At 47.0% G+C, this 12,423-nt stretch overlaps 17 non-coding genes across 17 annotated transcripts; 7 read left to right on the top strand and 10 right to left on the bottom strand.

Moving 5' to 3' along the window:
• The first annotated feature begins 901 nt into the window (after window positions 1-901).
• Window positions 902-973, top strand: trnaa-ugc (transfer RNA alanine (anticodon UGC)). The gene has a single exon. It is a non-coding gene; the product is annotated as a tRNA-Ala (tRNA).
• Window positions 974-1,122: 149 nt separating this feature from the next.
• trnar-ccu (transfer RNA arginine (anticodon CCU)) lies at window positions 1,123-1,195 on the bottom strand. Its single transcript has one exon. It is a non-coding gene; the product is annotated as a tRNA-Arg (tRNA).
• A 284-nt stretch (window positions 1,196-1,479) lies between these two features.
• Window positions 1,480-1,552, bottom strand: trnaf-gaa (transfer RNA phenylalanine (anticodon GAA)). Its single transcript has one exon. It is a non-coding gene; the product is annotated as a tRNA-Phe (tRNA).
• A 1,196-nt stretch (window positions 1,553-2,748) lies between these two features.
• Window positions 2,749-2,820, top strand: trnaa-ugc (transfer RNA alanine (anticodon UGC)). Its single transcript has one exon. It is a non-coding gene; the product is annotated as a tRNA-Ala (tRNA).
• Window positions 2,821-2,969: 149 nt separating this feature from the next.
• trnar-ccu (transfer RNA arginine (anticodon CCU)) lies at window positions 2,970-3,042 on the bottom strand. The gene has a single exon. It is a non-coding gene; the product is annotated as a tRNA-Arg (tRNA).
• Window positions 3,043-3,329: 287 nt separating this feature from the next.
• On the bottom strand, window positions 3,330-3,402 carry trnaf-gaa (transfer RNA phenylalanine (anticodon GAA)). The gene has a single exon. It is a non-coding gene; the product is annotated as a tRNA-Phe (tRNA).
• A 1,088-nt stretch (window positions 3,403-4,490) lies between these two features.
• On the top strand, window positions 4,491-4,562 carry trnaa-ugc (transfer RNA alanine (anticodon UGC)). The gene has a single exon. It is a non-coding gene; the product is annotated as a tRNA-Ala (tRNA).
• Window positions 4,563-4,711: 149 nt separating this feature from the next.
• On the bottom strand, window positions 4,712-4,784 carry trnar-ccu (transfer RNA arginine (anticodon CCU)). Its single transcript has one exon. It is a non-coding gene; the product is annotated as a tRNA-Arg (tRNA).
• Window positions 4,785-5,070: 286 nt separating this feature from the next.
• On the bottom strand, window positions 5,071-5,143 carry trnaf-gaa (transfer RNA phenylalanine (anticodon GAA)). The gene has a single exon. It is a non-coding gene; the product is annotated as a tRNA-Phe (tRNA).
• Window positions 5,144-6,231: 1,088 nt separating this feature from the next.
• trnaa-ugc (transfer RNA alanine (anticodon UGC)) lies at window positions 6,232-6,303 on the top strand. Its single transcript has one exon. It is a non-coding gene; the product is annotated as a tRNA-Ala (tRNA).
• Window positions 6,304-6,808: 505 nt separating this feature from the next.
• Window positions 6,809-6,881, bottom strand: trnaf-gaa (transfer RNA phenylalanine (anticodon GAA)). The gene has a single exon. It is a non-coding gene; the product is annotated as a tRNA-Phe (tRNA).
• Window positions 6,882-7,969: 1,088 nt separating this feature from the next.
• Window positions 7,970-8,041, top strand: trnaa-ugc (transfer RNA alanine (anticodon UGC)). Its single transcript has one exon. It is a non-coding gene; the product is annotated as a tRNA-Ala (tRNA).
• A 506-nt stretch (window positions 8,042-8,547) lies between these two features.
• Window positions 8,548-8,620, bottom strand: trnaf-gaa (transfer RNA phenylalanine (anticodon GAA)). The gene has a single exon. It is a non-coding gene; the product is annotated as a tRNA-Phe (tRNA).
• Window positions 8,621-9,492: 872 nt separating this feature from the next.
• Window positions 9,493-9,564, top strand: trnaa-ugc (transfer RNA alanine (anticodon UGC)). The gene has a single exon. It is a non-coding gene; the product is annotated as a tRNA-Ala (tRNA).
• Window positions 9,565-10,071: 507 nt separating this feature from the next.
• Window positions 10,072-10,144, bottom strand: trnaf-gaa (transfer RNA phenylalanine (anticodon GAA)). Its single transcript has one exon. It is a non-coding gene; the product is annotated as a tRNA-Phe (tRNA).
• An 872-nt stretch (window positions 10,145-11,016) lies between these two features.
• On the top strand, window positions 11,017-11,088 carry trnaa-ugc (transfer RNA alanine (anticodon UGC)). Its single transcript has one exon. It is a non-coding gene; the product is annotated as a tRNA-Ala (tRNA).
• A 507-nt stretch (window positions 11,089-11,595) lies between these two features.
• On the bottom strand, window positions 11,596-11,668 carry trnaf-gaa (transfer RNA phenylalanine (anticodon GAA)). The gene has a single exon. It is a non-coding gene; the product is annotated as a tRNA-Phe (tRNA).
• Window positions 11,669-12,423: the final 755 nt, after the last annotated feature.

Here is a 12,423-nt window from a genome sequence, read left to right as displayed (position 1 = left end):
CACTCACACCTGTTCTGCCGACAAGGACAACACGAGTTGAGGACTGTGCTGACATGGAGCTGACAATCAATGTTGCAAGAAACACATCAATGCACATGTATTTAGTCTTTGATTAATTGACTTCAACATGTCATTCTTTAGTCCCTGTACCCTCGAAGCAACACTCAGCATAGTAGAGGCTGTAGCTCGGCGTTAGTGCGTGTAACTTCTATGTATCACACCTGGCCCTGACAGTGTGATTTTTGGCAACAGGCGGTCTATGACTTGATCCCGAGAAGTGAAAATGACGCACCCATGTGCGTCGCTGCAATGTCGTCTTCTCCTTCACTATTCACAGTGGATGCGCTCACACGCTGTTTCTGGGAGAAACTGTTGCTTGCGTTACGTGTCATCCATTGTCCAGCGCACTGTAGCTTCTTTCTCCTTCTCCTTGCCCATGTCATCCACATATTGTACCGTTGGGCAACGCTAGGAACAGCGTCGTAGCATGCTTTGAGACTCAAGGATCGACAGTGCAACTCCTTTCTTTCTGTGTTGCATTGTTTACTTGTTGGTGTTGTGTGCCGTTGGGCAACGCTAGGAACAGCGTCGTAGCATGCTTTGAGACTCAAGGAACGACAGTGCAACTCTTTTCGTTCTGTGTTGCATTGTTTACTTGTTGGTGTTGTGTGCCGTTGGGCAACGCTAGGAACAGCGTCGTAGCATGCTTTGAGACTCAAGGAACGACAGTGCAACTCTTTTCTTTCTGTGTTGCATTGTTTACTTGTTGGTGTTGTGTGCCGTTGGGCAACGCTAGGAACAGCGTCGTAGCATGCTTTGAGACTCAAGGAATGACAGTGCAACTCTTTTCTTTCTGTGTTGCATTGTTTGTTTGCTGTTGAAGGAAACACATGCTGGTGGTGGGGATGTAGCTCAGTGGTAGAGCGCATGCTTTGCATGTATGAGGTCCCGAGATCAATCCTCGGCATCTCCAGGATATCTTTTAATGTCTATGTTTCCCGGTTCAATCGGCGCAGTTCCCAACTTTCCCAGATGCAATTCGTGAATAGGATATGAGCAGAAGGAAAAAACGACAAGAGCCCACAGAGAATTACCAATTGTGTTCAGAAACAAGGCAGGCATCACCCCAGATGGGACTTGAACCCACAATCCCTGGCTTAGGAGGCCAGTGCCTTATCCATTAGGCCACTGGGGCTCAGTCAGGTAGTTTCTGAACATGAAAAAAAAAAAAAAAAGCACGAAACAGTGCAATGAAGTGAATAGTTACAGGAATTGTCCCGTTGCAGGAGTCATTGCACAGCCTGCAGTGTAAAGTGAACAAGGAGCCTGTCATTGATTTCGCCTAGAGTTGTATTTGCAAAAGGGCTTTGAATCAATTACCTTTGAATCGGAGCACAGTGCACTCTAGCTGCAAAATAGAAACGCACACGTGTGCAGTACATGGGCTCTTTGTGCTTTCTGAACATACTCCTCGTGAAATGCCGAAACCCGGGATTGAACCAGGGACCTTTAGATCTTCAGTCTAACGCTCTCCCAACTGAGCTATTTCGGCCAAATACAACCACATCCATTGAGATATCCATTGTTTTCGATTACGTCGGGATTGACTCCATTTAAACACAGCCGCACAAGTCAGGATGGCTGAGTGGTCTGAGGCGCTGCTTTCAGCTCGCAGTCTTCACTGGATGCTTGGGATGGAATCCCACTTCTGCCAAGGGATCTTTTACCACCCAGGAACACACTCACACCTGTTCTGCCGACAAGGACAACACGAGTTGAGGACTGTGCTGACATGGAGCTGACAATCAATGTTGCAAGAAACACATCAATGCACATGTATTTAGTCTTTGATTAATTGACTTCAACATGTCATTCTTTAGTCCCTGTACCCTCGAAGCAACACTCAGCATAGTAGAGGCTGTAGCTCGGCGTTAGTGCGTGTAACTTCTATGTATCACACCTGGCCCTGACAGTGTGATTTTTGGCAACAGGCGGTCTATGACTTGATCCCGAGAAGTGAAAATGACGCACCCATGTGCGTCGCTGCAATGTCGTCTTCTCCTTCACTATTCACAGTGGATGCGCTCACACGCTGTTTCTGGGAGAAACTGTTGCTTGCGTTACGTGTCATCCATTGTCCAGCGCACAGTAGCTTCTTTCTCCTTCTCCTTGCCCATGTCATCCACATATTGTACCGTTGGGCAACGCTAGGAACAGCGTCGTAGCATGCTTTGAGACTCAAGGAACGACAGTGCAACTCTTTTCTTTCTGTGTTGCATTGTTTACTTGTTGGTGTTGTGTGCCGTTGGGCAACGCTAGGAACAGCGTCGTAGCATGCTTTGAGACTCAAGGAACGACAGTGCAACTCTTTTCTTTCTGTGTTGCATTGTTTACTTGTTGGTGTTGTGTGCCATTGGGTTACGCTAGGAACAGCGTCGTAGCATGCTTTGAGACTCAAGGAATGACAGTGCAACTCTTTTCTTTCTGTGTTGCATTGTTTACTTGTTGGTGTTGTGTGCCGTTGGGCAACGCTAGGAACAGCGTCGTAGCATGCTTTGAGACTCAAGGAACGACAGTGCAACTCTTTTCTTTCTGTGTTGCATTGTTTACTTGTTGGTGTTGTGTGCCGTTGGGCAACGCTAGGAACAGCGTCGTAGCATGCTTTGAGACTCAAGGAATGACAGTGCAACTCTTTTCTTTCTGTGTTGCATTGTTTGTTTGCTGTTGAAGGAAACACATGCAGGTGGTGGGGATGTAGCTCAGTGGTAGAGCGCATGCTTTGCATGTATGAGGTCCCGAGATCAATCCTCGGCATCTCCAGGATATCTTTTAATGTCTATGTTTCCCGGTTCAATCGGCGCAGTTCCCAACTTTCCCAGATGCAATTCGTGAATAGGATATGAGCAGAAGGAAAAAACGACAAGAGCCCACAGAGATTTACCAATTGTGTTCAGAAACAAGGCAGGCATCACCCCAGATGGGACTCGAACCCACAATCCCTGGCTTAGGAGGCCAGTGCCTTATCCATTAGGCCACTGGGGCTCAGTCAGGTAGTTTCTGAACATGAAAAAAAAAAAAAAAAAATGCACGAAACAGTGCAATGAAGTGAATAGTTACAGGAATTGTCCCGTTGCAGGAGTCATTGCACAGCCTGCAGTGTAAAGTGAACAAGGAGCCTGTCGTTGATTTCGCCTAGAGTTGTATTTGCAAAAGGGCTTTGAATCAATTACCTTTGAATCGGAGCACAGTGCACTCTAGCTGCAAAATAGAAACGCACACGTGTGCAGTACATGGGCTCTTTGTGCTTTCTGAACATACTCCTCGTGAAATGCCGAAACCCGGGATTGAACCAGGGACCTTTAGATCTTCAGTCTAACGCTCTCCCAACTGAGTTATTTCGGCCAAATACAACCACATCCATTGTGATATCCACTGTTTTCGATTACGTCGGGATTGACTCCATTTAAACACAGCCGCACAAGTCAGGATGGCTGAGTGGTCTGAGGCGCTGCTTTCAGCTCGCAGTCTTTACTGGATGCTTGGGATGGAATCCCACTTCTGCCAAGGGATCTTTTACCACCCAGGAACACACTCACACCTGTTCTGCCGACAAGGACAACACGAGTTGAGGACTGTGCTGACATGGAGCTGACAATCAATGTTGCAAGAAACACATCAATGCACATGTATTTAGTCTTTGATTAATTGACTTCAACATGTCATTCTTTAGTCCCTGTACCCTCGAAGCAACACTCAGCATAGTAGAGGCTGTAGCTCGGCGTTAGTGCGTGTAACTTCTATGTATCACACCTGGCCCTGACAGTGTGATTTTTGGCAACAGGCGGTCTATGACTTGATCCCGAGAAGTGAAAATGACGCACCCATGTGCGTCGCTGCAATGTCGTCTTCTCCTTCACTATTCACAGTGGATGCGCTCACACGCTGTTTCTGGGAGAAACTGTTGCTTGCGTTACGTGTCATCCATTGTCCAGCGCACTGTGGCTTCTTTCTCCTTCTCCTTGCCCATGTCATCCACATATTGTACCGTTGGGCAACGCTAGGAACAGCGTCGTAGCATGCTTTGAGACTCAAGGATCGACAGTGCAACTCCTTTCTTTCTGTGTTGCATTGTTTACTTGTTGGTGTTGTGTGCCGTTGGGCAACGCTAGGAACAGCGTCGTAGCATGCTTTCAGACTCAAGGAACGACAGTGCAACTCTTTTCTTTCTGTGTTGCATTGTTTACTTGTTGGTGTTGTGTGCCATTGGGTTACGCTAGGAACAGCGTCGTAGCATGCTTTGAGACTCAAGGAATGACAGTGCAACTCTTTTCTTTCTGTGTTGCATTGTTTACTTGTTGGTGTTGTGTGCCGTTGGGCAACGCTAGGAACAGCGTCGTAGCATGCTTTGAGACTCAAGGAATGACAGTGCAACTCTTTTCTTTCTGTGTTGCATTGTTTGTTTGCTGTTGAAGGAAACACATGCTGGTGGTGGGGATGTAGCTCAGTGGTAGAGCGCATGCTTTGCATGTATGAGGTCCCGAGATCAATCCTCGGCATCTCCAGGATATCTTTTAATGTCTATGTTTCCCGGTTCAATCGGCGCAGTTCCCAACTTTCCCAGATGCAATTCGTGAATAGGATATGAGCAGAAGGAAAAAACGACAAGAGCCCACAGAGAATTACCAATTGTGTTCAGAAACAAGGCAGGCATCACCCCAGATGGGACTTGAACCCACAATCCCTGGCTTAGGAGGCCAGTGCCTTATCCATTAGGCCACTGGGGCTCAGTCAGGTAGTTTCTGAACATGAAAAAAAAAAAAAAAAAAGCACGAAACAGTGCAATGAAGTGAATAGTTACAGGAATTGTCCCATTGCACGAGTCATTGCACAGCCTGCAGTGTAAAGTGAACAAGGAGCCTGTCGTTGATTTCGCCTAGAGTTGTATTTGCAAAAGGGCTTTGAATCAATTACCTTTGAATCGGAGCACAGTGCACTCTAGCTGCAAAATAGAAACGCACACGTGTGCAGTACATGGGCTCTTTGTGCTTTCTGAACATACTCCTCGTGAAATGCCGAAACCCGGGATTGAACCAGGGACCTTTAGATCTTCAGTCTAACGCTCTCCCAACTGAGCTATTTCGGCCAAATACAACCACATCCATTGAGATATCCACTGTTTTCGATTACGTCGGGATTGACTCCATTTAAACACAGCCGCACAAGTCAGGATGGCTGAGTGGTCTGAGGCGCTGCTTTCAGCTCGCAGTCTTCACTGGATGCTTGGGATGGAATCCCACTTCTGCCAAGGGATCTTTTACCACCCAGGAACACACTCACACCTGTTCTGCCGACAAGGACAACACGAGTTGAGGACTGTGCTGACATGGAGCTGACAATCAATGTTGCAAGAAACACATCAATGCACATGTATTTAGTCTTTGATTAATTGACTTCAACATGTCATTCTTTAGTCCCTGTACCCTCAAAGCAACACTCAGCATAGTAGAGGCTGTAGCTCGGCGTTAGTGCGTGTAACTTCTATGTATCACACCTGGCCCTGACAGTGTGATTTTTGGCAACAGGCGGTCTATGACTTGATCCCGAGAAGTGAAAATGACGCACCCATGTGCGTCGCTGCAATGTCGTCTTCTCCTTCACTATTCACAGTGGATGCGCTCTCACGCTGTTTCTGGGAGAAACTGTTGCTTGCGTTACGTGTCATCCATTGTCCAGCGCACTGTAGCTTCTTTCTCCTTCTCCTTGCCCATGTCATCCACATATTGTACCGTTGGGCAACGCTAGGAACAGCGTCGTAGCATGCTTTGAGACTCAAGGAACGACAGTGCAACTCTTTTCTTTCTGTGTTGCATTGTTTACTTGTTGGTGTTGTGTGCCGTTGGGCGACGCTAGGAACAGCGTCGTAGCATGCTTTGAGACTCAAGGAACGACAGTGCAACTCTTTTCGTTCTGTGTTGCATTGTTTACTTGTTGGTGTTGTGTGCCGTTGGGCAACGCTAGGAACAGCGTCGTAGCATGCTTTGAGACTCAAGGAATGACAGTGCAACTCTTTTCTTTCTGTGTTGCATTGTTTACTTGTTGGTGTTGTGTGCCATTGGGTTACGCTAGGAACAGCGTCGTAGCATGCTTTGAGACTCAAGGAATGACAGTGCAACTCTTTTCTTTCTGTGTTGCATTGTTTGTTTGCTGTTGAAGGAAACACATGCAGGTGGTGGGGATGTAGCTCAGTGGTAGAGCGCATGCTTTGCATGTATGAGGTCCCGAGATCAATCCTCGGCATCTCCAGGATATCTTTTAATGTCTATGTTTCCCGGTTCAATCGGCTCAATTCCCAACTTTCCCAGATGCAATTCGTGAATAGGATATGAGCAGAAGGAAAAAACGACAAGAACCCACAGAGAATTACCAATTGTGTGCAGAAACAAGGCAGACATCACCCCAGATGGGACTCGAACCCACAATCCCTGGCTTAAAGGCCAGTGCCTTATCCATTAGGCCACTGGGGCTCAGTCAGGTAGCTTCTGAACATGAAAAAAAAAAAAAAAAGCACGAAACAGTGCAATGAAGTGAATAGTTACAGGAATTGTCCCGTTGCAGGAGTCATTGCACAGCCTGCAGTGTAAAGTGAACAAGGAGCCTGTCGTTGATTTCGCCTAGAGTTGTATTTGCAAAAGGGCTTTGAATCAATTACCTTTGAATCGGAGCACAGTGCACTCTAGCTGCAAAATAGAAACGCACACGTGTGCAGTACATGGGCTCTTTGTGCTTTCTGAACATACTCCTCGTGAAATGCCGAAACCCGGGATTGAACCAGGGACCTTTAGATCTTCAGTCTAACGCTCTCCCAACTGAGCTATTTCGGCCAAATACAACCACATCCATTGTGATATCCACTGTTTTCGATTACGTCGGGATTGACTCCATTTAAACACAGCCGCACAAGTCAGGATGGCTGAGTGGTCTGAGGCGCTGCTTTCAGCTCGCAGTCTTCACTGGATGCTTGGGATGGAATCCCACTTCTGCCAAGGGATCTTTTACCACCCAGGAACACACTCACACCTGTTCTGCCGACAAGGACAACACGAGTTGAGGACTGTGCTGACATGGAGCTGACAATCAATGTTGCAAGAAACACATCAATGCACATGTATTTAGTCTTTGATTAATTGACTTCAACATGTCATTCTTTAGTCCCTGTACCCTCGAAGCAACACTCAGCATAGTAGAGGCTGTAGCTCGGCGTTAGTGCGTGTAACTTCTATGTATCACACCTGGCCCTGACAGTGTGATTTTTGGCAACAGGCGGTCTATGACTTGATCCCGAGAAGTGAAAATGACGCACCCATGTGCGTCGCTGCAATGTCGTCTTCTCCTTCACTATTCACAGTGGATGCGCTCACACGCTGTTTCTGGGAGAAACTGTTGCTTGCGTTACGTGTCATCCATTGTCCAGCGCACTGTGGCTTCTTTCTCCTTCTCCTTGCCCATGTCATCCACATATTGTACCGTTGGGCAACGCTAGGAACAGCGTCGTAGCATGCTTTGAGACTCAAGGAACGACAGTGCAACTCTTTTCTTTCTGTGTTGCATTGTTTACTTGTTGGTGTTGTGTGCCGTTGGGCGACGCTAGGAACAGCGTCGTAGCATGCTTTGAGACTCAAGGAACGACAGTGCAACTCTTTTCGTTCTGTGTTGCATTGTTTACTTGTTGGTGTTGTGTGCCGTTGGGCAACGCTAGGAACAGCGTCGTAGCATGCTTTGAGACTCAAGGAATGACAGTGCAACTCTTTTCTTTCTGTGTTGCATTGTTTACTTGTTGGTGTTGTGTGCCATTGGGTTACGCTAGGAACAGCGTCGTAGCATGCTTTGAGACTCAAGGAATGACAGTGCAACTCTTTTCTTTCTGTGTTGCATTGTTTGTTTGCTGTTGAAGGAAACACATGCTGGTGGTGGGGATGTAGCTCAGTGGTAGAGCGCATGCTTTGCATGTATGAGGTCCCGAGATCAATCCTCGGCATCTCCAGGATATCTTTTAATGTCTATGTTTCCCGGTTCAATCGGCTCAATTCCCAACTTTCCCAGATGCAATTCGTGAATAGGATATGAGCAGAAGGAAAAAACGACAAGAACCCACAGAGAATTACCAATTGTGTGCAGAAACAAGCAGACATCACCCCAGATGGGACTCGAACCCACAATCCCTGGCTTAAAGGCCAGTGCCTTATCCATTAGGCCACTGGGGCTCAGTCAGGTAGTTTCTGAACATGAAAAAAAAAAAAAAAAAAGCACGAAACAGTGCAATGAAGTGAATAGTTACAGGAATTGTCCCGTTGCAGGAGTCATTGCACAGCCTGCAGTGTAAAGGGAACAAGGAGCCTGTCATTGATTTCGCCTAGAGTTGTATTTGCAAAAGGGCTTTGAATCAATTACCTTTGAATCGGAGCACAGTGCACTCTAGCTGCAAAATAGAAACGCACACGTGTGCAGTACATGGGCTCTTTGTGCTTTCTGAACATACTCCTCGTGAAATGCCGAAACCCGGGATTGAACCAGGGACCTTTAGATCTTCAGTCTAACGCTCTCCCAACTGAGCTATTTCGGCCAAATACAACCACATCCATTGTGATATCCACTGTTTTCGATTACGTCGGGATTGACTCCATTTAAACACAGCCGCACAAGTCAGGATGGCTGAGTGGTCTGAGGCGCTGCTTTCAGCTCGCAGTCTTCACTGGATGCTTGGGATGGAATCCCACTTCTGCCAAGGGATCTTTTACCACCCAGGAACACACTCACACCTGTTCTGCCGACAAGGACAACACGAGTTGAGGACTGTGCTGACATGGAGCTGACAATCAATGTTGCAAGAAACACATCAATGCACATGTATTTAGTCTTTGATTAATTGACTTCAACATGTCATTCTTTAGTCCCTGTACCCTCGAAGCAACACTCAGCATAGTAGAGGCTGTAGCTCGGCGTTAGTGCGTGTAACTTCTATGTATCACACCTGGCCCTGACAGTGTGATTTTTGGCAACAGGCGGTCTATGACTTGATCCCGAGAAGTGAAAATGACGCACCCATGTGCGTCGCTGCAATGTCGTCTTCTCCTTCACTATTCACAGTGGATGCGCTCACACGCTGTTTCTGGGAGAAACTGTTGCTTGCGTTACGTGTCATCCATTGTCCAGCGCACTGTAGCTTCTTTCTCCTTCTCCTTGCCCATGTCATCCACATATTGTACCGTTGGGCAACGCTAGGAACAGCGTCGTAGCATGCTTTGAGACTCAAGGAACGACAGTGCAACTCTTTTCTTTCTGTGTTGCATTGTTTACTTGTTGGTGTTGTGTGCCGTTGGGCAACGGTAGGAACAGCGTCGTAGCATGCTTTGAGACTCAAGGAATGACAGTGCAACTCTTTTCTTTCTGTGTTGCATTGTTTGTTTGCTGTTGAAGGAAACACATGCTGGTGGTGGGGATGTAGCTCAGTGGTAGAGCGCATGCTTTGCATGTATGAGGTCCCGAGATCAATCCTCGGCATCTCCAGGATATCTTTTAATGTCTATGTTTCCCGGTTCAATCGGCTCAATTCCCAACTTTCCCAGATGCAATTCGTGAATAGGATATGAGCAGAAGGAAAAAACGACAAGAACCCACAGAGAATTACCAATTGTGTGCAGAAACAAGGCAGACATCACCCCAGATGGGACTCGAACCCACAATCCCTGGCTTAAAGGCCAGTGCCTTATCCATTAGGCCACTGGGGCTCAGTCAGGTAGTTTCTGAACATGAAAAAAAAAAAAAAAAAAGCACGAAACAGTGCAATGAAGTGAATAGTTACAGGAATTGTCCCGTTGCAGGAGTCATTGCACAGCCTGCAGTGTAAAGTGAACAAGGAGCCTGTCATTGATTTCGCCTAGAGTTGTATTTGCAAAAGGGCTTTGAATCAATTACCTTTGAATCGGAGCACAGTGCACTCTAGCTGCAAAATAGAAACGCACACGTGTGCAGTACATGGGCTCTTTGTGCTTTCTGAACATACTCCTCGTGAAATGCCGAAACCCGGGATTGAACCAGGGACCTTTAGATCTTCAGTCTAACGCTCTCCCAACTGAGCTATTTCGGCCAAATACAACCACATCCATTGAGATATCCACTGTTTTCGATTACGTCGGGATTGACTCCATTTAAACACAGCCGCACAAGTCAGGATGGCTGAGTGGTCTGAGGCGCTGCTTTCAGCTCGCAGTCTTCACTGGATGCTTGGGATGGAATCCCACTTCTGCCAAGGGATCTTTTACCACCCAGGAACACACTCACACCTGTTCTGCCGACAAGGACAACACGAGTTGAGGACTGTGCTGACATGGAGCTGACAATCAATGTTGCAAGAAACACATCAATGCACATGTATTTAGTCTTTGATTAATTGACTTCAACATGTCATTCTTTAGTCCCTGTACCCTCGAAGCAACACTCAGCATAGTAGAGGCTGTAGCTCGGCGTTAGTGCGTGTAACTTCTATGTATCACACCTGGCCCTGACAGTGTGATTTTTGGCAACAGGCGGTCTATGACTTGATCCCGAGAAGTGAAAATGACGCACCCATGTGCGTCGCTGCAATGTCGTCTTCTCCTTCACTATTCACAGTGGATGCGCTCACACGCTGTTTCTGGGAGAAACTGTTGCTTGCGTTACGTGTCATCCATTGTCCAGCGCACTGTAGCTTCTTTCTCCTTCTCCTTGCCCATGTCATCCACATATTGTACCGTTGGGCAACGCTAGGAACAGCGTCGTAGCATGCTTTGAGACTCAAGGAACGACAGTGCAACTCTTTTCTTTCTGTGTTGCATTGTTTACTTGTTGGTGTTGTGTGCCGTTGGGCAACGGTAGGAACAGCGTCGTAGCATGCTTTGAGACTCAAGGAATGACAGTGCAACTCTTTTCTTTCTGTGTTGCATTGTTTGTTTGCTGTTGAAGGAAACACATGCTGGTGGTGGGGATGTAGCTCAGTGGTAGAGCGCATGCTTTGCATGTATGAGGTCCCGAGATCAATCCTCGGCATCTCCAGGATATCTTTTAATGTCTATGTTTCCCGGTTCAATCGGCTCAATTCCCAACTTTCCCAGATGCAATTCGTGAATAGGATATGAGCAGAAGGAAAAAACGACAAGAACCCACAGAGAATTACCAATTGTGTGCAGAAACAAGGCAGACATCACCCCAGATGGGACTCGAACCCACAATCCCTGGCTTAAAGGCCAGTGCCTTATCCATTAGGCCACTGGGGCTCAGTCAGGTAGTTTCTGAACATGAAAAAAAAAAAAAAAAAAGCACGAAACAGTGCAATGAAGTGAATAGTTACAGGAATTGTCCCGTTGCAGGAGTCATTGCACAGCCTGCAGTGTAAAGTGAACAAGGAGCCTGTCATTGATTTCGCCTAGAGTTGTATTTGCAAAAGGGCTTTGAATCAATTACCTTTGAATCGGAGCACAGTGCACTCTAGCTGCAAAATAGAAACGCACACGTGTGCAGTACATGGGCTCTTTGTGCTTTCTGAACATACTCCTCGTGAAATGCCGAAACCCGGGATTGAACCAGGGACCTTTAGATCTTCAGTCTAACGCTCTCCCAACTGAGCTATTTCGGCCAAATACAACCACATCCATTGTGATATCCACTGTTTTCGATTACGTCGGGATTGACTCCATTTAAACACAGCCGCACAAGTCAGGATGGCTGAGTGGTCTGAGGCGCTGCTTTCAGCTCGCAGTCTTCACTGGATGCTTGGGATGGAATCCCACTTCTGCCAAGGGATCTTTTACCACCCAGGAACACACTCACACCTGTTCTGCCGACAAGGACAACACGAGTTGAGGACTGTGCTGACATGGAGCTGACAATCAATGTTGCAAGAAACACATCAATGCACATGTATTTAGTCTTTGATTAATTGACTTCAACATGTCATTCTTTAGTCCCTGTACCCTCGAAGCAACACTCAGCATAGTAGAGGCTGTAGCTCGGCGTTAGTGCGTGTAACTTCTATGTATCACACCTGGCCCTGACAGTGTGATTTTTGGCAACAGGCGGTCTATGACTTGATCCCGAGAAGTGAAAATGACGCACCCATGTGCGTCGCTGCAATGTCGTCTTCTCCTTCACTATTCACAGTGGATGCGCTCACACGCTGTTTCTGGGAGAAACTGTTGCTTGCGTTACGTGTCATCCATTGTCCAGCGCACTGTGGCTTCTTTCTCCTTCTCCTTGCCCATGTCATCCACATATTGTACCGTTGGGCAACGCTAGGAACAGCGTCGTAGCATGCTTTGAGACTCTAGGAACGACAGTGCAACTCTTTTCGTTCTGTGTTGCATTGTTTAATTGTTGGTGTTGTGTGCCGTT

Source organism: Amia ocellicauda, chromosome 14 (genome assembly GCF_036373705.1).
Source record: "Amia ocellicauda isolate fAmiCal2 chromosome 14, fAmiCal2.hap1, whole genome shotgun sequence".
Lineage (NCBI taxonomy): Eukaryota > Metazoa > Chordata > Actinopteri > Amiiformes > Amiidae > Amia > Amia ocellicauda.
This window is presented reverse-complemented; position numbering and strand designations above follow the sequence as displayed.